General features: G+C 52.5%; 1 protein-coding gene across 1 annotated transcript in view; it reads right to left on the bottom strand.

Moving 5' to 3' along the window:
• The window catches only part of LOC144247628 (uncharacterized), a 643,963-nt gene that overhangs the window by 561,852 nt on the left and 58,321 nt on the right, over nt 1-23,790 (bottom strand). The window lies entirely within an intron of this gene.

The raw sequence follows: 23,790 nt of genomic DNA, 5'->3' as shown, positions 1-23,790 counted from the left end.
ATTGTTTATTTACAGAAGAACAGCAATGAAAACACAGAACACATCTAGATTTGTAAGAATATTTGTAATAACAACAGTTTATAGAAGGTATATACCTAAGAACATATCTAACAACAATATCTGAAATGTATTTACAGAAGACAAAACAAAGCCCTAAAACCTATATGCTAAAGTCAACAACAAACTGTAAAAACTATGTACAAAAGGGTGCCATCTCTGTCCGTGATCTCCATCAGTCAGGAAGAAAAGCAGGTGCCATGGTCACTGCAGTCAGGCACAGAGGGCTCTTCCGTGTGTCCCCAGGCTGGCACAGTGGGACTCTGCTGCCAGAGCTGAGGCTGGCTGGGTCTGGGGGCTGGGCCCCAGGCACTGGCATGGGGCTTGTGTGGCCCAAAGCAAGCACAGGACAGGCTGGGCATGGCCACCAGAATCCAATGCACTGGGTACCACGGGCCTGAGCAGAGACCACCCAGCCCAGCCCCGCCCCAGCCTGGCTGCAGGGAACCCACTCTGCCTGTGGGCACCACATGCCTGTCCTGCTGCTGGCATCGGTCTTCATCCCAGGACCATGGCCTCCTCTTCATCTTTTTCATCTATGTCCATGTCCTCGGTGTACTCTTCCATGTCCACGTCCATCTCCTCTTCCACATCCACATCCACCTCCATCTCTTCCTCTCCAGTCTGCTCTCCATCCACCTCCATCTCCTCCTCCATATCAATTTCTGTGTCCACCTCCATCTCTTCCTCTCCTGTCTTTTCTCCCTCCACTTCCATCTTCTCCTCTCTATCAGTTTGTGTGTCCACCTCCATCTTGTCCTCTCTGCCTGCCACAGCCTGCAGAGGTAGCAAAACCTCAGAGTGGGGTCCCTGTCCCACCCCATCCCCCCAGAACTCCAGCCCACCCGGGCAGCTGGGGGGATCCACCTCCATGGAATGGCACCGTACCTTCCTCAGGACAAATGTCAGCATCCTGCAGGGATGGATGACACATTCCAGGCCTTAGGCAGCTTTGGAGACTGATGATAGAAGGTATCGGGGCAGGAACAAGAAGGGTGACAGGAGCAGCAGGAGCAGCGTGCAGCGTGTGCTGAGCCCAGGGCCAGCGGTTGTGTTGTGCTGCTTGCTGGCTGCTGGCAGTTCCAGATGGGACATGGATTGTGACATGACCATTGAGCTAGAGAGCCTTTGGTTCCATGCTTAGCAACGTTCCCCCAGACCATGGTGCTCGGAGCCCTGTTCCCAAGGATGGGGCATCCACAGCCTGGGCCAGTGCCTCAGCACCCTCAGTGGCAAAGAGCAGCTTCCTCAGATCCAACTTCAATCTGCCTCCTGCAGCTGAAAGCCGTCCCCCCTTGTCCTGTTGCCACAGGCCCTGTGCAACACTCTGTCCCAGTCTTTCTTGTGGCACCCTTGCAGTGCTGCAGAGCTGCAGTGAGGCCTCCCCAGGGTCTCCTCTTTCCAGGCTGAGCATCCCCAGCCCCACGTGGACAGCAGGCAGTGTGATCAGGGGGAGTCCAGGCTGGAGTCAAATGGCATCAGGAACGGAGAGATGGAAGCTTTAGGCCCAGCTTTGCCTCTCAATGTAGAAAATTAATAACAGTGGAGGTCAAAACAGTGGGACACTGGTTCTGCACTAATTGGTGAATATAGTCTCTGTTTTTTTCTTTTTTTCTCTCATGCAGTTGCAGTTTTGGCTGTTTGAAAGGAAGCTTGGCACAATATCCATTGTCTTCTCCATTTGTGAAACACCGAGCAGAGTCTGGGCAGACTGATGTTGCAGAGCAAAACCTGCCAAAGTACTGGTGATCCTGAGCCTGGAGGTTTCCATTAAACCCAGCCAAAAATAATTTCTGGAAAGTCAAGCCTGGTGTACATTCTCTTGACTTTGGCTTTGCCAACTTCACCTGAGTCTTATGAAAAAGCAAACAAAAAACTCAAACCAAAACAGACAAAACCCAGAAACAAACAAACCCACGCAAACCAATCAAACAAATAGATTTAAAAAATCCAAATAAAACCAAAGGGAATGAGGTATTAGTATTAGTTTTGAGTTCATCACAGCAGGCAAGTGGCTGCTTTCCACGGGATCACCGTAAAAAGCCACAGATAACAGCAGCTCCAAAATACACCCAACAGGAGAACCATAAAAGTGGTACATAGCAACTCTGGGGGAAGCTCCCCATGAAGGTGAGGGATGAGCACACAGTGGTACAGCTCCAGCCTTCCCCAGCCTCCAGGCTGCTCTTTGCTCCTGATGTAAGAGCCGTGCAGGACTGTGGCTCCTCTCAGTGCATTCTAAATCATTCCCACAGCTCTCACTTGAGCCACTGGCATGTCCAGAGCGAGATGCAGGCACAATCCTACTGCCTGCTGAGCCTCTCTGGGAGATCCTCAGCATCTTCCTGCCTAGAGCCACAAAAGAGCTCAGGCTCTCCCTGAACTGGGTTTTCAGGGGACGTTTCCATATCCCTGCGAGATGTGTTCATCTTTCATCAGGCTGTGCCCAGCCTGGATCAGGGCAGCTTGGATGCCACATGGGATCCATCCTTTGCCCTGCCATGTGATCCTCCATGCAGTGGGGATAAAAAGACGAGCACTGGGGAATCCCAGGTGCTGCAGCAGTGATATTTTTGGGAGAAACATGGAGCTGTGCATGGAAAGCTTGAAGTCTGCACTGCTGTGAGCACCAGGCCTGCCATGCTGAGCCCAGGGCCACAAGCAGTGCTCACCCGGGCTGAGACACTGAGTCCCAACATGGGATCCCGTGGGACAGGGCACGCTGGGATTTGCCCCTGCAGCTACCCAGTGTGTCCAGAGAGACAGCAAGGAGACAGCGACCTCTGTCAGCGGGACCCTCTGAGTGGGACAACCACTCCTGGGGTGGCTGTGCCAGCTCCTCCATGAACCTCCAGCCCTGGGAACCTGGAGCAAGTGGAAACCGCAACTTGGCCAATACAGCCTGTGCCTGAAGCAAATGGAAAGAGAACTGGGGTGGGAAAAATCACGGTTGTTTATTTACAGAAGAACAGCAATGAAAACACAGAACACATCTAGATTTGTAAGAATATTTGTAATAACAACAGTTTATAGAAGGTATATACCTAAGAACATATCTAACAACAATATCTGAAATGTATTTACAGAAGACAAAACAAAGCCCTAAAACCTATATGCTAAAGTCAACAACAAACTGTAAAAACTATGTACAAAAGGGTGGCATCTCTGTCCGTGATCTCCATCAGTCAGGAAGAAAAGCAGGTGCCATGGTCACTGCAGTCAGGCACAGAGGGCTCTTCCGTGTGTCCCCAGGCTGGCACAGTGGGACTCTGCTGCCAGAGCTGAGGCTGGCTGGGTCTGGGGGCTGGGCCCCAGGCACTGGCATGGGGCTTGTGTGGCCCAAAGCAAGCACAGGACAGGCTGGGCATGGCCACCAGAATCCAATGCACTGGGTACCACGGGCCTGAGCAGAGACCACCCAGCCCAGCCACGCCCCAGCCTGGCTGCAGGGAACCCACTCTGCCTGTGGGGACCACATGCCTGTCCTGCTGCTGGCATCGGTCTTCATCCCAGGACCATGGCCTCCTCTTCATCTTTTTCATCTATGTCCATGTCCTCGGTGTACTCTTCCATGTCCACGTCCATCTCCTCTTCCACATCCACATCCACCTCCATCTCTTCCTCTCCAGTCTGCTCTCCATCCACCTCCATCTCCTCCTCCATATCAATTTCTGTGTCCACCTCCATCTCTTCCTCTCCTGTCTTTTCTCCCTCCACTTCCATCTTCTCCTCTCTATCAGTTTGTGTGTCCACCTCCATCTTGTCCTCTCTGCCTGCCACAGCCTGCAGAGGTAGCAAAACCTCAGAGTGGGGTCCCTGTCCCACCCCATCCCCCCAGAACTCCAGCCCACCCGGGCAGCTGGGGGGATCCACCTCCATGGAATGGCACCGTACCTTCCTCAGGACAAATGACAGCATCCTGCAGGGATGGATTGCACAATCCAGGCCTTAGGCAGCTTTGGAGACTGATGAGATGAGCTATCTGGGCAGGAACAAGAAGGGTGACAGGAGCAGCAGGAGCAGCGTGCAGCGTGTGCTGAGCCCAGGGCCAGCGGTTGTGTTGTGCTGCTTGCTGGCTGCTGGCAGTTCCAGATGGGACATGGATTGTGACATGACCATTGAGCTAGAGAGCCTTTGGTTCCATGCTTAGCAACGTTCCTCCAGGGCATGGTGCTCAGAGCCCTGTTCCCAAGGATGGGGCATCCACAGCCTGGGCCAGTGCCTCAGCACCCTCAGTGGCAAAGAGCAGCTTCCTCAGATCCAACTTCAATCTGCCTCCTGCAGCTGAAAGCCGTCCCCCCTTGTCCTGTTGCCACAGGCCCTGTGCAACACTCTGTCCCAGTCTTTCTTGTGGCACCCTTGCAGTGCTGCAGAGCTGCAGTGAGGCCTCCCCAGGGTCTCCTCTTTCCAGGCTGAGCATCCCCAGCCCCACGTGGACAGCAGGCAGTGTGATCAGGGGGAGTCCAGGCTGGAGTCAAATGGCATCAGGAACGGAGAGATGGAAGCTTTAGGCCCAGCTTTGCCTCTCAATGTAGAAAATTAATAACAGTGGAGGTCAAAACAGTGGGACACTGGTTCTGCACTAATTGGTGAATATAGTCTCTGTTTTTTTCTTTTTTTCTCTCATGCAGTTGCAGTTTTGGCTGTTTGAAAGGAAGCTTGGCACAATATCCATTGTCTTCTCCATTTGTGAAACACCGAGCAGAGTCTGGGCAGACTGATGTTGCAGAGCAAAACCTGCCAAAGTACTGGTGATCCTGAGCCTGGAGGTTTCCATTAAACCCAGCCAAAAATAATTTCTGGAAAGTCAAGCCTGGTGTACATTCTCTTGACTTTGGCTTTGCCAACTTCACCTGAGTCTTATGAAAAAGCAAACAAAAAACTCAAACCAAAACAGACAAAACCCAGAAACAAACAAACCCACGCAAACCAATCAAACAAATAGATTTAAAAAATCCAAATAAAACCAAAGGGAATGAGGTATTAGTATTAGTTTTGAGTTCATCACAGCAGGCAAGTGGCTGCTTTCCACGGGATCACCGTAAAAAGCCACAGATAACAGCAGCTCCAAAATACACCCAACAGGAGAACCATAAAAGTGGTACATAGCAACTCTGGGGGAAGCTCCCCATGAAGGTGAGGGATGAGCACACAGTGGTACAGCTCCAGCCTTCCCCAGCCTCCAGGCTGCTCTTTGCTCCTGATGTAAGAGCCGTGCAGGACTGTGGCTCCTCTCAGTGCATTCTAAATCATTCCCACAGCTCTCACTTGAGCCACTGGCATGTCCAGAGCGAGATGCAGGCACAATCCTACTGCCTGCTGAGCCTCTCTGGGAGATCCTCAGCATCTTCCTGCCTAGAGCCACAAAAGAGCTCAGGCTCTCCCTGAACTGGGTTTTCAGGGGACGTTTCCATATCCCTGCGAGATGTGTTCATCATTCATCAGGCTGTGCCCAGCCTGGATCAGGGCAGCTTGGATGCCACATGGGATCCATCCTTTGCCCTGCCATGTGATCCTCCATGCAGTGGGGATAAAAAGACGAGCACTGGGGAATCCCAGGTGCTGCAGCAGTGATATTTTTGGGAGAAACATGGAGCTGTGCATGGAAAGCTTGAAGTCTGCACTGCTGTGAGCACCAGGCCTGCCATGCTGAGCCCAGGGCCACAAGCAGTGCTCACCCGGGCTGAGACACTGAGTCCCAACATGGGATCCCGTGGGACAGGGCACGCTGGGATTTGCCCCTGCAGCTACCCAGTGTGTCCAGAGAGACAGCAAGGAGACAGCGACCTCTGTCAGCGGGACCCTCTGAGTGGGACAACCACTCCTGGGGTGGCTGTGCCAGCTCCTCCATGAACCTCCAGCCCTGGGAACCTGGAGCAAGTGGAAACCGCAACTTGGCCAATACAGCCTGTGCCTGAAGCAAATGGAAAGAGAACTGGGGTGGGAAAAATCACGGTTGTTTATTTACAGAAGAACAGCAATGAAAACACAGAACACATCTAGATTTGTAAGAATATTTGTAATAACAACAGTTTATAGAAGGTATATACCTAAGAACATATCTAACAACAATATCTGAAATGTATTTACAGAAGACAAAACAAAGCCCTAAAACCTATATGCTAAAGTCAACAACAAACTGTAAAAACTATGTACAAAAGGGTGGCATCTCTGTCCGTGATCTCCATCAGTCAGGAAGAAAAGCAGGTGCCATGGTCACTGCAGTCAGGCACAGAGGGCTCTTCCGTGTGTCCCCAGGCTGGCACAGTGGGACTCTGCTGCCAGAGCTGAGGCTGGCTGGGTCTGGGGGCTGGGCCCCAGGCACTGGCATGGGGCTTGTGTGGCCCAAAGCAAGCACAGGACAGGCTGGGCATGGCCACCAGAATCCAATGCACTGGGTACCACGGGCCTGAGCAGAGACCACCCAGCCCAGCCACGCCCCAGCCTGGCTGCAGGGAACCCACTCTGCCCGTGGGGACCACATGCCTCCCCTGCTGCTGGCATCGGTCTTCATCCCAGGACCATGGCCTCCTCTTCATCTTTTTCATCTATGTCCATGTCCTCGGTGTACTCTTCCATGTCCACGTCCATCTCCTCTTCCACATCCACATCCACCTCCATCTCTTCCTCTCCAGTCTGCTCTCCATCCACCTCCATCTCCTCCTCCATATCAATTTCTGTGTCCACCTCCATCTCTTCCTCTCCTGTCTTTTCTCCCTCCACTTCCATCTTCTCCTCTCTATCAGTTTGTGTGTCCACCTCCATCTTGTCCTCTCTGCCTGCCACAGCCTGCAGAGGTAGCAAAACCTCAGAGTGGGGTCCCTGTCCCACCCCATCCCCCCAGAACTCCAGCCCACCCGGGCAGCTGGGGGGATCCACCTCCATGGAATGGCACCGTACCTTCCTCAGGACAAATGTCAGCATCCTGCAGGGATGGATGACACAATCCAGGCCTTAGGCAGCTTTGGAGACTGAAGAGATGAGCTATCTGGGCAGGAACAAGAAGGGTGACAGGAGCAGCAGGAGCAGCGTGCAGCGTGTGCTGAGCCCAGGGCCAGCAGTTGTGTTGTGCTGCTTGCTGGCTGCTGGCAGTTCCAGATGGGACATGGATTGTGACATGACCATTGAGCTAGAGAGCCTTTGGTTCCATGCTTAGCAACGTTCCCCCAGAGCATGGTGCTCAGAGCCCTGTTCCCAAGGATGGGGCATCCACAGCCTGGGCCAGTGCCTCAGCACCCTCAGTGGAAGAGAGCAGCTTCCTCAGATCCAACTTCAATCTGCCTCCTGCAGCTGAAAGCCGTCCCCCCTTGTCCTGGTGCCACAGGCCCTGTGCAACACTCTGTCCCAGTCTTTCTTGTGGCACCCTTGCAGTGCTGCAGAGCTGCAGTGAGGCCTCCCCAGGGTCTCCTGTTTCCAGGCTGAGCATCCCCAGCCCCACGTGGACAGCAGGCAGTGTGATCAGGGGGAGTCCAGGCTGGAGTCAAATGGCATCAGGAACGGAGAGATGGAAGCTTTAGGCCCAGCTTTGCCTCTCAATGTAGAAAATTAATAACAGTGGAGGTCAAAACAGTGGGACACTGGTTCTGCACTAATTGGTGAATATAGTCTCTGTTTTTTTCTTTTTTTCTCTCATGCAGTTGCAGTTTTGGCTGTTTGAAAGGAAGCTTGGCACAATATCCATTGTCTTCTCTATTTGTGAAACACCGAGCAGAGTCTGGGCAGACTGATGTTGCAGAGCAAAACCTGCCAAAGTACTGGTGATCCTGAGCCTGGAGGTTTCCATTAAACCCAGCCAAAAGTAATTTCTGGAAAGTCAAGCCTGGTGTACATTCTCTTGACTTTGGCTTTGCCAACTTCACCTGAGTCTTATGAAAAAGCAAACAAAAAACTCAAACCAAAACAGACAAAACCCAGAAACAAACAAACCCACGCAAACCAATCAAACAAATAGATTTAAAAAATCCAAATAAAACCAAAGGGAATGAGGTATTGGTATTAGTTTTGAGTTCATCACAGCAGGCAAGTGGCTGCTTTCCACGGGATCACCGTAAAAAGCCACAGATAACAGCAGCTCCAAAATACACCCAACAGGAGAACCATAAAAGTGGTACATAGCAACTCTGGGGGAAGCTCCCCATGAAGGTGGGGGATGAGCACACAGTGGTACAGCTCCAGCCTTCCCCAGCCTCCAGGCTGCTCTTTGCTCCTGATGTAAGAGCCGTGCAGGACTGTGGCTCCTCTCAGTGCATTCTAAATCATTCCCACAGCTCTCACTTGAGCCACTGGTATGTCCAGAGCGAGATGCAGGCACAATCCTACTGCCTGCTGAGCCTCTCTGGGAGATCCTCAGCATCTTCCTGCCTAGAGCCACAAAAGAGCTCAGGCTCTCCCTGAACTGGGTTTTCAGGGGACGTTTCCATATCCCTGCGAGATGTGTTCATCATTCATCAGGCTGTGCCCAGCCTGGATCAGGGCAGCTTGGATGCCACATGGGATCCATCCTTTGCCCTGCCATGTGATCCTCCATGCAGTGGGGATAAAAAGACGAGCACTGGGGAATCCCAGGTGCTGCAGCAGTGATATTTTTGGGAGAAACACGGAGCTGTGCATGGCCAGCTTGAAGTCTGCACTGGTGTGAGCACCAGGCCTGCCATGCTGAGCCCAGGGCCACAAGCAGTGCTCACTCTGGCTGAGACATTGAGTCCCAACATGGGATCCCGTGGGATAGGGCACGCTGGGATTTGCCCCTGCAGCTACCCTGTGTGTCCAGAGAGACTGCAAGGAGACAGTGACCTCTGTCAGCGGGACCCTCTGAGTGGGACAACCAGTCCTGGGGTGGCTGTGCCAGCTCCTCCATGAACCTCCAGCCCTGGGAACCTGGAGCAAGTGGAAACCGCAACTTGGCCAATACAGCCTGCGCCTGAAGCAAATGGAAAGAGAACTGGGGTGGGAAAAATCACGGTTGTTTATTTACAGAAGAACAGCAATGAAAACACAGAACACATCTAGATTTGTAAGAATATTTGTAATAACAACAGTTTATAGAAGGTATATACCTAAGAACATATCTAACAACAATATCTGAAATGTATTTACAGAAGACAAAACAAAGCCCTAAAACCTATATCCTAAAGTCAACAACAAACTGTAAAAACTATGTACAAAAGGGTGGCATCTCTGTCCGTGATCTCCATCAGTCAGGAAGAAAAGCAGGTGCCATGGTCACTGCAGTCAGGCACAGAGGGCTCTTCCGTGTGTCCCCAGGCTGGCACAGTGGGACTCTGCTGCCAGAGCTGAGGCTGGCTGGGTCTGGGGGCTGGGCCCCAGGCACTGCCATGGGGCTTGTGTGGCCCAAAGCAAGCACAGGACAGGCTGGGCATGGCCACCAGAATCCAATGCACTGGGTACCACGGGCCTGAGCAGAGACCACCCAGCCCAGCCCCGCCCCAGCCTGGCTGCAGGGAACCCACTCTGCCTGTGGGCACCACATGCCTGTCCTGCTGCTGGCATCGGTCTTCATCCCAGGACCATGGCCTCCTCTTCATCTTTTTCATCTATGTCCATGTCCTCGGTGTACTCTTCCATGTCCACGTCCATCTCCTCTTCCACATCCACATCCACCTCCATCTCTTCCTCTCCAGTCTGCTCTCCATCCACCTCCATCTCCTCCTCCATATCAATTTCTGTGTCCACCTCCATCTCTTCCTCTCCTGTCTTTTCTCCCTCCACTTCCATCTTCTCCTCTTTATCAGTTTGTGTGTCCACCTCCATCTTGTCCTCTCTGCCTGCCACAGCCTGCAGAGGTAGCAAAACCTCAGAGTGGGGTCCCTGTCCCACCCCATCCCCCCAGAACTCCAGCCCACCCGGGCAGCTGGGGGGATCCACCTCCATGGAATGGCACCGTACCTTCCTCAGGACAAATGACAGCATCCTGCAGGGATGGATTGCACAATCCAGGCCTTAGGCAGCTTTGGAGACTGAAGAGATGAGCTATCTGGGCAGGAACAAGAAGGGTGACAGGAGCAGCAGGAGCAGCGTGCAGCGTGTGCTGAGCCCAGGGCCAGCGGTTGTGTTGTGCTGCTTGCTGGCTGCTGGCAGTTCCAGATGGGACATGGATTGTGACATGACCACTGAGCTAGAGAGCCTTTGGTTCCATGCTTAGCAATGTTCCTCCAGGGCATGGTGCTCAGAGCCCTGTTCCCAAGGATGGGGCATCCACAGCCTGGGCCAGTGCCTCAGCACCCTCAGTGGCAAAGAGCAGCTTCCTCAGATCCAACTTCAATCTGCCTCCTGCAGCTGAAAGCCGTCCCCCCTTGTCCTGGTGCCACAGGCCCTGTGCAACACTCTGTCCCAGTCTTTCTTGTGGCACCCTTGCAGTGCTGCAGAGCTGCAGTGAGGCCTCCCCAGGGTCTCCTCTTTGCAGGCTGAGCATCCGCAGTGCCACGTGGACAGCAGGCAGTGTGATCAGGGGGAGTCCAGGCTGGAGTCAAATGGCATCAGGAACGGAGAGATGGAAGCTTTAGGCCCAGCTTTGCCTCTCAATGTAGAAAATTAATAACAGTGGAGGTCAAAACAGTGGGACACTGGTTCTGCACTAATTGGTGAATATAGTCTCTGTTTTTTTCTTTTTTTCTCTCATGCAGTTGCAGTTTTGGCTGTTTGAAAGGAAGCTTGGCACAATATCCATTGTCTTCTCCATTTGTGAAACACCGAGCAGAGTCTGGGCAGACTGATGTTGCAGAGCAAAACCTGCCAAAGTACTGGTGATCCTGAGCCTGGAGGTTTCCATTAAACCCAGCCAAAAGTAATTTCTGGAAAGTCAAGCCTGGTGTACATTCTCTTGACTTTGGCTTTGCCAACTTCACCTGAGTCTTATGAAAAAGCAAACAAAAAACTCAAACCAAAACAGACAAAACCCAGAAACAAACAAACCCACGCAAACCAATCAAACAAATAGATTTAAAAAATCCAAATAAAACCAAAGGGAATGAGGTATTAGTATTAGTTTTGAGTTCATCACAGCAGGCAAGTGGCTGCTTTCCACGGGATCACCGTAAAAAGCCACAGATAACAGCAGCTCCAAAATACACCCAACAGGAGAACCATAAAAGTGGTACATAGCAACTCTGGGGGAAGCTCCCCATGAAGGTGGGGGATGAGCACACAGTGGTACAGCTCCAGCCTTCCCCAGCCTCCAGGCTGCTCTTTGCTCCTGATGTAAGAGCCGTGCAGGACTGTGGCTCCTCTCAGTGCATTCTAAATCATTCCCACAGCTCTCACTTGAGCCACTGGCATGTCCAGAGCGAGATGCAGGCACAATCCTACTGCCTGCTGAGCCTCTCTGGGAGATCCTCAGCATCTTCCTGCCTAGAGCCACAAAAGAGCTCAGGCTCTCCCTGAACTGGGTTTTCAGGGGACGTTTCCATATCCCTGCGAGATATGTTCATCATTCATCAGGCTGTGCCCAGCCTGGATCAGGGCAGCTTGGATGCCACATGGGATCCATCCTTTGCCCTGCCATGTGATCCTCCATGCAGTGGGGATAAAAAGCCGAGCACTGGGGAATCCCAGGTGCTGCAGCAGTGATATTTTTGGGAGAAACACGGAGCTGTGCATGGCCAGCTTGAAGTCTGCACTGCTGTGAGCACCAGGCCTGCCATGCTGAGCCCAGGGCCACAAGCAGTGCTCACCCTGGCTGGGACATTGAGTCCCAACATGGGATCCCGTGGGACAGGGCACGCTGGGATTTGCCCCTGCAGCTACCCAGTGTGTCCAGAGACTGCAAGGAGACAGTGACCTCTGTCAGCGGGACCCTCTGAGTGGGACAACCACTCCTGGGGTGGCTGTGCCAGCTCCCCCATGAACCTCCAGCCCTGGGAACCTGGAGCAAGTGGAAACCGCAACTTGGCCAATACAGCCTGCGCCTGAAGCAAATGGAAAGAGAACTGGGGTGGGAAAAATCACGGTTGTTTATTTACAGAAGAACAGCAATGAAAACACAGAACACATCTAGATTTGTAAGAATATTTGTAATAACAACAGTTTATAGAAGGTATATACCTAAGAACATATCTAACAACAATATCTGAAATGTATTTACAGAAGACAAAACAAAGCCCTAAAACCTATATCCTAAAGTCAACAACAAACTGTAAAAACTATGTACAAAAGGGTGCCATCTCTGTCCGTGATCTCCATCAGTCAGGAAGAAAAGCAGGTGCCATGGTCACTGCAGTCAGGCACAGAGGGCTCTTCCGTGTGTCCCCAGGCTGGCACAGCGGGACTCTGCTGCCAGAGCTGAGGCTGGCTGGGTCTGGGGGCTGGGCCCCAGGCACTGGCATGGGGCTTGTGTGGCCCAAAGCAAGCACAGGACAGGCTGGGCATGGCCACCAGAATCCAATGCACTGGGTACCACGGGCCTGAGCAGAGACCACCCAGCCCAGCCCCGCCCCAGCCTGGCTGCAGGGAACCCACTCTGCCTGTGGGCACCACATGCCTGTCCTGCTGCTGGCATCGGTCTTCATCCCAGGACCATGGCCTCCTCTTCATCTTTTTCATCTATGTCCATGTCCTCGGTGTACTCTTCCATGTCCACGTCCATCTCCTCTTCCACATCCACATCCACCTCCATCTCTTCCTCTCCAGTCTGCTCTCCATCCACCTCCATCTCCTCCTCCATATCAATTTCTGTGTCCACCTCCATCTCTTCCTCTCCTGTCTTTTCTCCCTCCACTTCCATCTTCTCCTCTCTATCAGTTTGTGTGTCCACCTCCATCTTGTCCTCTCTGCCTGCCACAGCCTGCAGAGGTAGCAAAACCTCAGAGTGGGGTCCCTGTCCCACCCCATCCCCCCAGAACTCCAGCCCACCCGGGCAGCTGGGGGGATCCACCTCCATGGAATGGCACCGTACCTTCCTCAGGACAAATGTCAGCATCCTGCAGGGATGGATTGCACAATCCAGGCCTTAGGCAGCTTTGGAGACTGATGAGATGAGCTATCTGGGCAGGAACAAGAAGGGTGACAGGAGCAGCAGGAGCAGCGTGCAGCGTGTGCTGAGCCCAGGGCCAGCGGTTGTGTTGTGCTGCTTGCTGGCTGCTGGCAGTTCCAGATGGGACATGGATTGTGACATGACCATTGAGCTAGAGAGCCTTTGGTTCCATGCTTAGCAACGTTCCTCCAGGGCATGGTGCTCAGAGCCCTGTTCCCAAGGATGGGGCATCCACAGCCTGGGCCAGTGCCTCAGCACCCTCAGTGGCAAAGAGCAGCTTCCTTAGATCCAGCTTCAATCAGCCTCCTGCAGCTGAAAGCCGTCCCCCCTTGTCCTGGTGCCACAGGCCCTGTGCAACACTCTGTCCCAGTCTTTCTTGTGGCACCCTTGCAGTGCTGCAGAGCTGCAGTGAGGCCTCCCCAGGGTCTCCTCTTTCCAGGCTGAGCATCCCCAGCCCCACGTGGACAGCAGGCAGTGTGATCAGGGGGAGTCCAGGCTGGAGTCAAATGGCATCAGGAACGGAGAGATGGAAGCTTTAGGCCCAGCTTTGCCTCTCAATGTAGAAAATTAATAACAGTGGAGGTCAAAACAGTGGGACACTGGTTCTGCACTAATTGGTGAATATAGTCTCTGTTTTTTTCTTTTTTTCTCTCATACAGTTGCAGTTTTGGCTGTTTGAAAGGAAGCTTAGCACAATATCCATTGTCTTCTCTATTTGTGAAACACCGAGCAGAGTCTGGGCAGACTGATGTTGCAGAGCAAAACCTGCCAAAGTACTGGTGATCCTGAGCCTGGAGGTTTCCATTAAACCCAGCCAAAAGTAATTTCTGGAAAGTCAAGCCTGGTGTACATTCTCTTGACTTTGGCTTTGCCAACTTCACCTGAGTCTTATGAAAAAGCAAACAAAAAACTCAAACCAAAACAGACAAAACCCAGAAACAAACAAACCCACGCAAACCAATCAAACAAATAGATTTAAAAAATCCAAATAAAACCAAAGGGAATGAGGTATTGGTATTAGTTTTGAGTTCATCACAGCAGGCAAGTGGCTGCTTTCCACGGGATCACCGTAAAAAGCCACAGATAACAGCAGCTCCAAAATACACCCAACAGGAGAACCATAAAAGTGGTACATAGCAACTCTGGGGGAAGCTCCCCATGAAGGTGGGGGATGAGCACACAGTGGTACAGCTCCAGCCTTCCCCAGCCTCCAGGCTGCTCTTTGCTCCTGATGTAAGAGCCGTGCAGGACTGTGGCTCCTCTCAGTGCATTCTAAATCATTCCCACAGCTCTCACTTGAGCCACTGGCATGTCCAGAGCGAGATGCAGGCACAATCCTACTGCCTGCTGAGACTCTCTGGGAGATCCTCAGCATCTTCCTGCCTAGAGCCACAAAAGAGCTCAGGCTCTCCCTGAACTGGGTTTTCAGGGGACGTTTCCATATCCCTGCGAGATGTGTTCATCATTCATCAGGCTGTGCCCAGCCTGGATCAGGGCAGCTTGGATGCCACATGGGATCCATCCTTTGCCCTGCCATGTGATCCTCCATGCAGTGGGGATAAAAAGACGAGCACTGGGGAATCCCAGGTGCTGCAGCAGTGATATTTTTGGGAGAAACACGGAGCTGTGCATGGCCAGCTTGAAGTCTGCACTGGTGTGAGCACCAGGCCTGCCATGCTGAGCCCAGGGCCACAAGCAGTGCTCACTCTGGCTGAGACATTGAGTCCCAACATGGGATCCCGTGGGACAGGGCACGCTGGGATTTGCCCCTGCAGCTACCCAGTGTGTCCAGAGAGACTGCAAGGAGACAGTGACCTCTGTCAGCGGGACCCTCTGAGTGGGACAACCACTCCTGGGGTGGCTGTGCCAGCTCCTCCATGAACCTCCAGCCCTGGGAACCTGGAGCAAGTGGAAACCGCAACTTGGCCAATACAGCCTGCGCCTGAAGCAAATGGAAAGAGAACTGGGGTGGGAAAAATCACGGTTGTTTATTTACAGAAGAACAGCAATGAAAACACAGAACACATCTAGATTTGTAAGAATATTTGTAATAACAACAGTTTATAGAAGGTATATACCTAAGAACATATCTAACAACAATATCTGAAATGTATTTACAGAAGACAAAACAAAGCCCTAAAACCTATATCCTAAAGTCAACAACAAACTGTAAAAACTATGTACAAAAGGGTGGCATCTCTGTCCGTGATCTCCATCAGTCAGGAAGAAAAGCAGGTGCCATGGTCACTGCAGTCAGGCACAGAGGGCTCTTCCGTGTGTCCCCAGGCTGGCACAGTGGGACTCTGCTGCCAGAGCTGAGGCTGGCTGGGTCTGGGGGCTGGGCCCCAGGCACTGGCATGGGGCTTGTGTGGCCCAAAGCAAGCACAGGACAGGCTGGGCATGGCCACCAGAATCCAATGCACTGGGTACCACGGGCCTGAGCAGAGACCACCCAGCCCAGCCCCGCCCCAGCCTGGCTGCAGGGAACCCACTCTGCCCGTGGGGACCACATGCCTGTCCTGCTGCTGGCATCGGTCTTCATCCCAGGACCATGGCCTCCTCTTCATCTTTTTCATCTATGTCCATGTCCTCGGTGTACTCTTCCATGTCCACGTCCATCTCCTCTTCCACATCCACATCCACCTCCATCTCTTCCTCTCCAGTCTGCTCTCCATCCACCTCCATCTCCTCCTCCATATCAATTTCTGTGTCCACCTCCATCTCTTCCTCTCCTGTCTTTTCTCCCTCCACTTCCATCTTCTCCTCTTTATCAGTTTGTGTGTCCACCTCCATCTTGTCCTCTCTGCCTGCCACAGCCTGCAGAGGTAGCAAAACCTCAGAGTGGGGTCCCTGTCCCACCCCATCCCCCCAGAACTCCAGCCCACCCGGGCAGCTGGGGGGATCCACCTCCATGGAATGGCACCGTACCTTCCTCAGGACAAATGACAGCATCCTGCAGGGATGGATTGCACAATCCAGGCCTTAGGCAGCTTTGGAGACTGAAGAGATGAGCTATCTGGGCAGGAACAAGAAGGGTGACAGGAGCAGCAGGAGCAGCGTGCAGCGTGTGCTGAGCCCAGGGCCAGCGGTTGTGTTGTGCTGCTTGCTGGCTGCTGGCAGTTCCAGATGGGACATGGATTGTGACATGACCATTGAGCTAGAGAGCCTTTGGTTCCATGCTTAGCAACGTTCCTCCAGGGCATGGTGCTCAGAGCCCTGTTCCCAAGGATGGGGCATCCACAGCCTGGGCCAGTGCCTCAGCACCCTCAGTGGCAAAGAGCAGCTTCCTTAGATCCAGCTTCAATCAGCCTCCTGCAGCTGAAAGCCGTCCCCCCTTGTCCTGGTGCCACAGGCCCTGTGCAACACTCTGTCCCAGTCTTTCTTGTGGCACCCTTGCAGTGCTGCAGAGCTGCAGTGAGGCCTCCCCAGGGTCTCCTCTTTCCAGGCTGAGCATCCCCAGCCCCACGTGGACAGCAGGCAGTGTGATCAGGGGGAGTCCAGGCTGGAGTCAAATGGCATCAGGAACGGAGAGATGGAAGCTTTAGGCCCAGCTTTGCCTCTCAATGTAGAAAATTAATAACAGTGGAGGTCAAAACAGTGGGACACTGGTTCTGCACTAATTGGTGAATATAGTCTCTGTTTTTTTCTTTTTTTCTCTCATGCAGTTGCAGTTTTGGCTGTTTAAAAGGAAGCTTGGCACAATATCCATTGTCTTCTCTATTTGTGAAACACCGAGCAGAGTCTGGGCAGACTGATGTTGCAGAGCAAAACCTGCCAAAGTACTGGTGATCCTGAGCCTGGAGGTTTCCATTAAACCCAGCCAAAAGTAATTTCTGGAAAGTCAAGCCTGGTGTACATTCTCTTGACTTTGGCTTTGCCAACTTCACCTGAGTCTTATGAAAAAGCAAACAAAAAACTCAAACCAAAACAGACAAAACCCAGAAACAAACAAACCCACGCAAACCAATCAAACAAATAGATTTAAAAAATCCAAATAAAACCAAAGGGAATGAGGTATTAGTATTAGTTTTGAGTTCATCACAGCAGGCAAGTGGCTGCTTTCCACGGGATCACCGTAAAAAGCCACAGATAACAGCAGCTCCAAAATACACCCAACAGGAGAACCATAAAAGTGGTACATAGCAACTCTGGGGGAAGCTCCCCATGAAGGTGAGGGATGAGCACACAGTGGTACAGCTCCAGCCTTCCCCAGCCTCCAGGCTGCTCTTTGCTCCTGATGTAAGAGCCGTGCAGGACTGTGGCTCCTCTCAGTGCATTCTAAATCATTCCCACAGCTCTCACTTGAGCCACTGGCATGTCCAGAGCGAGATGCAGGCACAATCCTACTGCCTGCTGAGCCTCTCTGGGAGATCCTCAGCATCTTCCTGCCTAGAGCCACAAAAGAGCTCAGGCTCTCCCTGAACTGGGTTTTCAGGGGACGTTTCCATATCCCTGCGAGATATGTTCATCATTCATCAGGCTGTGCCCAGCCTGGATCAGGGCAGCTTGGATGCCACATGGGATCCATCCTTTGCCCTGCCATGTGATCCTCCATGCAGTGGGGATAAAAAGACGAGCACTGGGGAATCCCAGGTGCTGCAGCAGTGATATTTTTGGGAGAAACACGGAGCTGTGCATGGCCAGCTTGAAGTCTGCACTGCTGTGAGCACCAGGCCTGCCATGCTGAGCCCAGGGCCACAAGCAGTGCTCACCCTGGCTGGGACATTGAGTCCCAACATGGGATCCCGTGGGACAGGGCACGCTGGGATTTGCCCCTGCAGCTACCCAGTGTGTCCAGAGAGACTGCAAGGAGACAGTGACCTCTGTCAGCGGGACCCTCTGAGTGGGACAACCACTCCTGGGGTGGCTGTGCCAGCTCCCCCATGAACCTCCAGCCCTGGGAACCTGGAGCAAGTGGAAACCGCAACTTGGCCAATACAGCCTGTGCCTGAAGCAAATGGAAAGAGAACTGGGGTGGGAAAAATCACGGTTGTTTATTTACAGAAAAACAGCAATGAAAACACAGAACACATCTAGATTTGTAAGAATATTTGTAATAACAACAGTTTATAGAAGGTATATACCTAAGAACATATCTAACAACAATATCTGAAATGTATTTACAGAAGACAAAAAAAAGCCCTAAAACCTATATCCTAAAGTCAACAACAAACTGTAAAAACTATGTACAAAAGGGTGCCATCTCTGTCCGTGATCTCCATCAGTCAGGAAGAAAAGCAGGTGCCATGGTCACTGCAGTCAGGCACAGAGGGCTCTTCCGTGTGTCCCCAGGCTGGCACAGTGGGACTCTGCTGCCAGAGCTGAGGCTGGCTGGGTCTGGGGGCTGGGCCCCAGGCACTGGCATGGGGCTTGTGTGGCCCAAAGCAAGCACAGGACAGGCTGGGCATGGCCACCAGAATCCAATGCACTGGGTACCACGGGCCTGAGCAGAGACCACCCAGCCCAGCCCCGCCCCAGCCTGGCTGCAGGGAACCCACTCTGCCCGTGGGGACCACATGCCTGTCCTGCTGCTGGCATCGGTCTTCATCCCAGGACCATGGCCTCCTCTTCATCTTTTTCATCTATGTCCATGTCCTCGGTGTACTCTTCCATGTCCACGTCCATCTCCTCTTCCACATCCACATCCACCTCCATCTCTTCCTCTCCAGTCTGCTCTCCATCCACCTCCATCTCCTCCTCCATATCAATTTCTGTGTCCACCTCCATCTCTTCCTCTCCTGTCTTTTCTCCCTCCACTTCCATCTTCTCCTCTTTATCAGTTTGTGTGTCCACCTCCATCTTGTCCTCTCTGCCTGCCACAGCCTGCAGAGGTAGCAAAACCTCAGAGTGGGGTCCCTGTCCCACCCCATCCCCCCAGAACTCCAGCCCACCCGGGCAGCTGGGGGGATCCACCTCCATGGAATGGCACCGTACCTTCCTCAGGACAAATGACAGCATCCTGCAGGGATGGATTGCACAATCCAGGCCTTAGGCAGCTTTGGAGACTGAAGAGATGAGCTATCTGGGCAGGAACAAGAAGGGTGACAGGAGCAGCAGGAGCAGCGTGCAGCGTGTGCTGAGCCCAGGGCCAGCGGTTGTGTTGTGCTGCTTGCTGGCTGCTGGCAGTTCCAGATGGGACATGGATTGTGACATGACCATTGAGCTAGAGAGCCTTTGGTTCCATGCTTAGCAACGTTCCTCCAGGGCATGGTGCTCAGAGCCCTGTTCCCAAGGATGGGGCATCCACAGCCTGGGCCAGTGCCTCAGCACCCTCAGTGGCAAAGAGCAGCTTCCTTAGATCCAGCTTCAATCAGCCTCCTGCAGCTGAAAGCCGTCCCCCCTTGTCCTGGTGCCACAGGCCCTGTGCAACACTCTGTCCCAGTCTTTCTTGTGGCACCCTTGCAGTGCTGCAGAGCTGCAGTGAGGCCTCCCCAGGGTCTCCTCTTTCCAGGCTGAGCATCCCCAGCCCCACGTGGACAGCAGGCAGTGTGATCAGGGGGAGTCCAGGCTGGAGTCAAATGGCATCAGGAACGGAGAGATGGAAGCTTTAGGCCCAGCTTTGCCTCTCAATGTAGAAAATTAATAACAGTGGAGGTCAAAACAGTGGGACACTGGTTCTGCACTAATTGGTGAATATAGTCTCTGTTTTTTTCTTTTTTTCTCTCATGCAGTTGCAGTTTTGGCTGTTTAAAAGGAAGCTTGGCACAATATCCATTGTCTTCTCTATTTGTGAAACACCGAGCAGAGTCTGGGCAGACTGATGTTGCAGAGCAAAACCTGCCAAAGTACTGGTGATCCTGAGCCTGGAGGTTTCCATTAAACCCAGCCAAAAGTAATTTCTGGAAAGTCAAGCCTGGTGTACATTCTCTTGACTTTGGCTTTGCCAACTTCACCTGAGTCTTATGAAAAAGCAAACAAAAAACTCAAACCAAAACAGACAAAACCCAGAAACAAACAAACCCACGCAAACCAATCAAACAAATAGATTTAAAAAATCCAAATAAAACCAAAGGGAATGAGGTATTAGTATTAGTTTTGAGTTCATCACAGCAGGCAAGTGGCTGCTTTCCACGGGATCACCGTAAAAAGCCACAGATAACAGCAGCTCCAAAATACACCCAACAGGAGAACCATAAAAGTGGTACATAGCAACTCTGGGGGAAGCTCCCCATGAAGGTGAGGGATGAGCACACAGTGGTACAGCTCCAGCCTTCCCCAGCCTCCAGGCTGCTCTTTGCTCCTGATGTAAGAGCCGTGCAGGACTGTGGCTCCTCTCAGTGCATTCTAAATCATTCCCACAGCTCTCACTTGAGCCACTGGCATGTCCAGAGCGAGATGCAGGCACAATCCTACTGCCTGCTGAGCCTCTCTGGGAGATCCTCAGCATCTTCCTGCCTAGAGCCACAAAAGAGCTCAGGCTCTCCCTGAACTGGGTTTTCAGGGGACGTTTCCATATCCCTGCGAGATATGTTCATCATTCATCAGGCTGTGCCCAGCCTGGATCAGGGCAGCTTGGATGCCACATGGGATCCATCCTTTGCCCTGCCATGTGATCCTCCATGCAGTGGGGATAAAAAGACGAGCACTGGGGAATCCCAGGTGCTGCAGCAGTGATATTTTTGGGAGAAACACGGAGCTGTGCATGGCCAGCTTGAAGTCTGCACTGCTGTGAGCACCAGGCCTGCCATGCTGAGCCCAGGGCCACAAGCAGTGCTCACCCTGGCTGGGACATTGAGTCCCAACATGGGATCCCGTGGGACAGGGCACGCTGGGATTTGCCCCTGCAGCTACCCAGTGTGTCCAGAGAGACTGCAAGGAGACAGTGACCTCTGTCAGCGGGACCCTCTGAGTGGGACAACCACTCCTGGGGTGGCTGTGCCAGCTCCCCCATGAACCTCCAGCCCTGGGAACCTGGAGCAAGTGGAAACCGCAACTTGGCCAATACAGCCTGTGCCTGAAGCAAATGGAAAGAGAACTGGGGTGGGAAAAATCACGGTTGTTTATTTACAGAAAAACAGCAATGAAAACACAGAACACATCTAGATTTGTAAGAATATTTGTAATAACAACAGTTTATAGAAGGTATATACCTAAGAACATATCTAACAACAATATCTGAAATGTATTTACAGAAGACAAAAAAAAGCCCTAAAACCTATATCCTAAAGTCAACAACAAACTGTAAAAACTATGTACAAAAGGGTGCCATCTCTGTCCGTGATCTCCATCAGTCAGGAAGAAAAGCAGGTGCCATGGTCACTGCAGTCAGGCACAGAGGGCTCTTCCGTGTGTCCCCAGGCTGGCACAGTGGGACTCTGCTGCCAGAGCTGAGGCTGGCTGGGTCTGGGGGCTGGGCCCCAGGCACTGGCATGGGGCTTGTGTGGCCCAAAGCAAGCACAGGACAGGCTGGGCATGGCCACCAGAATCCAATGCACTGGGTACCACGGGCCTGAGCAGAGACCACCCAGCCCAGCCCTGCCCCAGCCTGGCTGCAGGGAACCCACTCTGCCTGTGGGCACCACATGCCTGTCCTGCTGCTGGCATCGGTCTTCATCCCAGGACCATGGCCTCCTCTTCATCTTTTTCATCTATGTCCATGTCCTCGGTGTACTCTTCCATGTCCACGTCCATCTCCTCTTCCACATCCACATCCACCTCCATCTCTTCCTCTCCAGTCTGCTCTCCATCCACCTCCATCTCCTCCTCCATATCAATTTCTGTGTCCACCTCCATCTCTTCCTCTCCTGTCTTTTCTCCCTCCACTTCCATCTTCTCCTCTCTATCAGTTTGTGTGTCCACCTCCATCTTGTCCTCTCTGCCTGCCACAGCCTGCAGAGGTAGCAAAACCTCAGAGTGGGGTCCCTGTCCCACCCCATCCCCCCAGAACTCCAGCCCACCCGGGCAGCTGGGGGGATCCACCTCCATGGAATGGCACCGTACCTTCCTCAGGACAAATGACAGCATCCTGCAGGGATGGATTGCACAATCCAGGCCTTAGGCAGCTTTGGAGACTGAAGAGATGAGCTATCTGGGCAGGAACAAGAAGGGTGACAGGAGCAGCAGGAGCAGCGTGCAGCGTGTGCTGAGCCCAGGGCCAGCAGTTGTGTTGTGCTGCTTGCTGGCTGCTGGCAGTTCCAGATGGGACATGGATTGTGACATGACCATTGAGCTAGAGAGCCTTTGGTTCCATGCTTAGCAACGTTCCTCCAGGGCATGGTGCTCAGAGCCCTGTTCCCAAGGATGGGGCATCCACAGCCTGGGCCAGTGCCTCAGCACCCTCAGTGGCAAAGAGCAGCTTCCTTAGATCCAGCTTCAATCAGCCTCCTGCAGCTGAAAGCCGTCCCCCCTTGTCCTGTTGCCACAGGCCCTGTGCAACACTCTGTCCCAGTCTTTCTTGTGGCACCCTTGCAGTTCTGCAGAGCTGCAGTGAGGCCTCCCCAGGGTCTCTTCTTTCCAGGCTGAGCATCCCAACCCCCATGTGGACAGCAGGCAGTGTGATCTGGGGATGTCCAGGCTAGAGTCAAATGGCATCAGGAACGGAGAGAGGGAAGCTTTAGGCCCAGCTTTGCCTCTCAATGTAGAAAATTAATAACAGTGGAGGTCAAAACAGTGGGACACTGGTTCTGCACTAATTGGTGAATATAGTCTCTGTTTTTTTCTTTTTTTCTCTCATGCAGTTGCAGTTTTGGCTGTTTGAAAGGAAGCTTGGCACAATATCCATTGTCTTCTCCTTTTGTGAAACACCGAGCAGAGTCTGGGCAAGCTGATATTGCAGAGCAAAACCTGCCAATGTACTGGTGATCCGGAGCCCGAAGGATTCAATTAAACCCAGCCAAAAGTAATTTCTGGAAAGTCAAGCCTGGTGTACATTTTCTTGAGTTTGGCTATGCCAACTTCACCTGAGTCTTATAATAAAGCAAACAAAAAACTCAAACCGAAACCAACAAAACCCAGAAGCAAACAAACCCACGCAAACCAATCAAACAAATAGATTTTAAAAAATCCAAATAAAACCAAAGGGAATGAGGAATTAGTATTAGTTTTGAGTTCATCACAGCAGGCAAGTGGCTGCTTTCCACGGGATCACCATAAAAACCACAGATAAGAGCTGCTCCAAAATACACCCAACGGGGGTGGATCAGGGCAGGTTGGATTCCACATGGGATCCATCCTTTGCCCTGCCATGTTATCCTCCATGCAGTGGGATGTCCTGGTTTGTAAGATGTTGCTTCTCTTTCGACCGCCACTTTGCTCTCGGGGGTTACTCGCCGCTGTCCCCCGTCCCTCCCCGGCCCCCCGGGACCCTCCGGCTAGCTGTCCCCTCCAGGGGCCGGGGTTTTCCGCGGTCCCGCTGCCCTGGGTTCACCAGGCAGCGTCTGGGTTAGCACGGTCCGAGCTGCGGCGCTGCCTCAGTCGCCGCAAGGGTTCGAGATAAAGAGACCAAGAGAGACCAATGGTATGCTTGTCCAGAGAGATTGTATTGCCTGAAGCATTGCAGTGACCAAAGGCCCTGGGCTATTGCCCAGATACAGTTTTATACAGCAAAATTAAGAGATAAGGTCTTAAACAATAGAGACAGTGTTCAGCTAAGGCACATCAGAACCACCCCAGGGGCCAGGTCCAATGGGAACTGCTCAGGGGTGGGGAGAAGGGGGTCTACAGAGGAATGCTGAAGCGGGACTTTCCCGAAACAGTGGAGCATACATAAATGTATCTTTTCCCTCAGTTTCTCATTCCCAAAGCCT

Source organism: Lonchura striata, chromosome 29 (genome assembly GCF_046129695.1).
Source record: "Lonchura striata isolate bLonStr1 chromosome 29, bLonStr1.mat, whole genome shotgun sequence".
NCBI lineage: Eukaryota > Metazoa > Chordata > Aves > Passeriformes > Estrildidae > Lonchura > Lonchura striata.
This window is presented reverse-complemented; position numbering and strand designations above follow the sequence as displayed.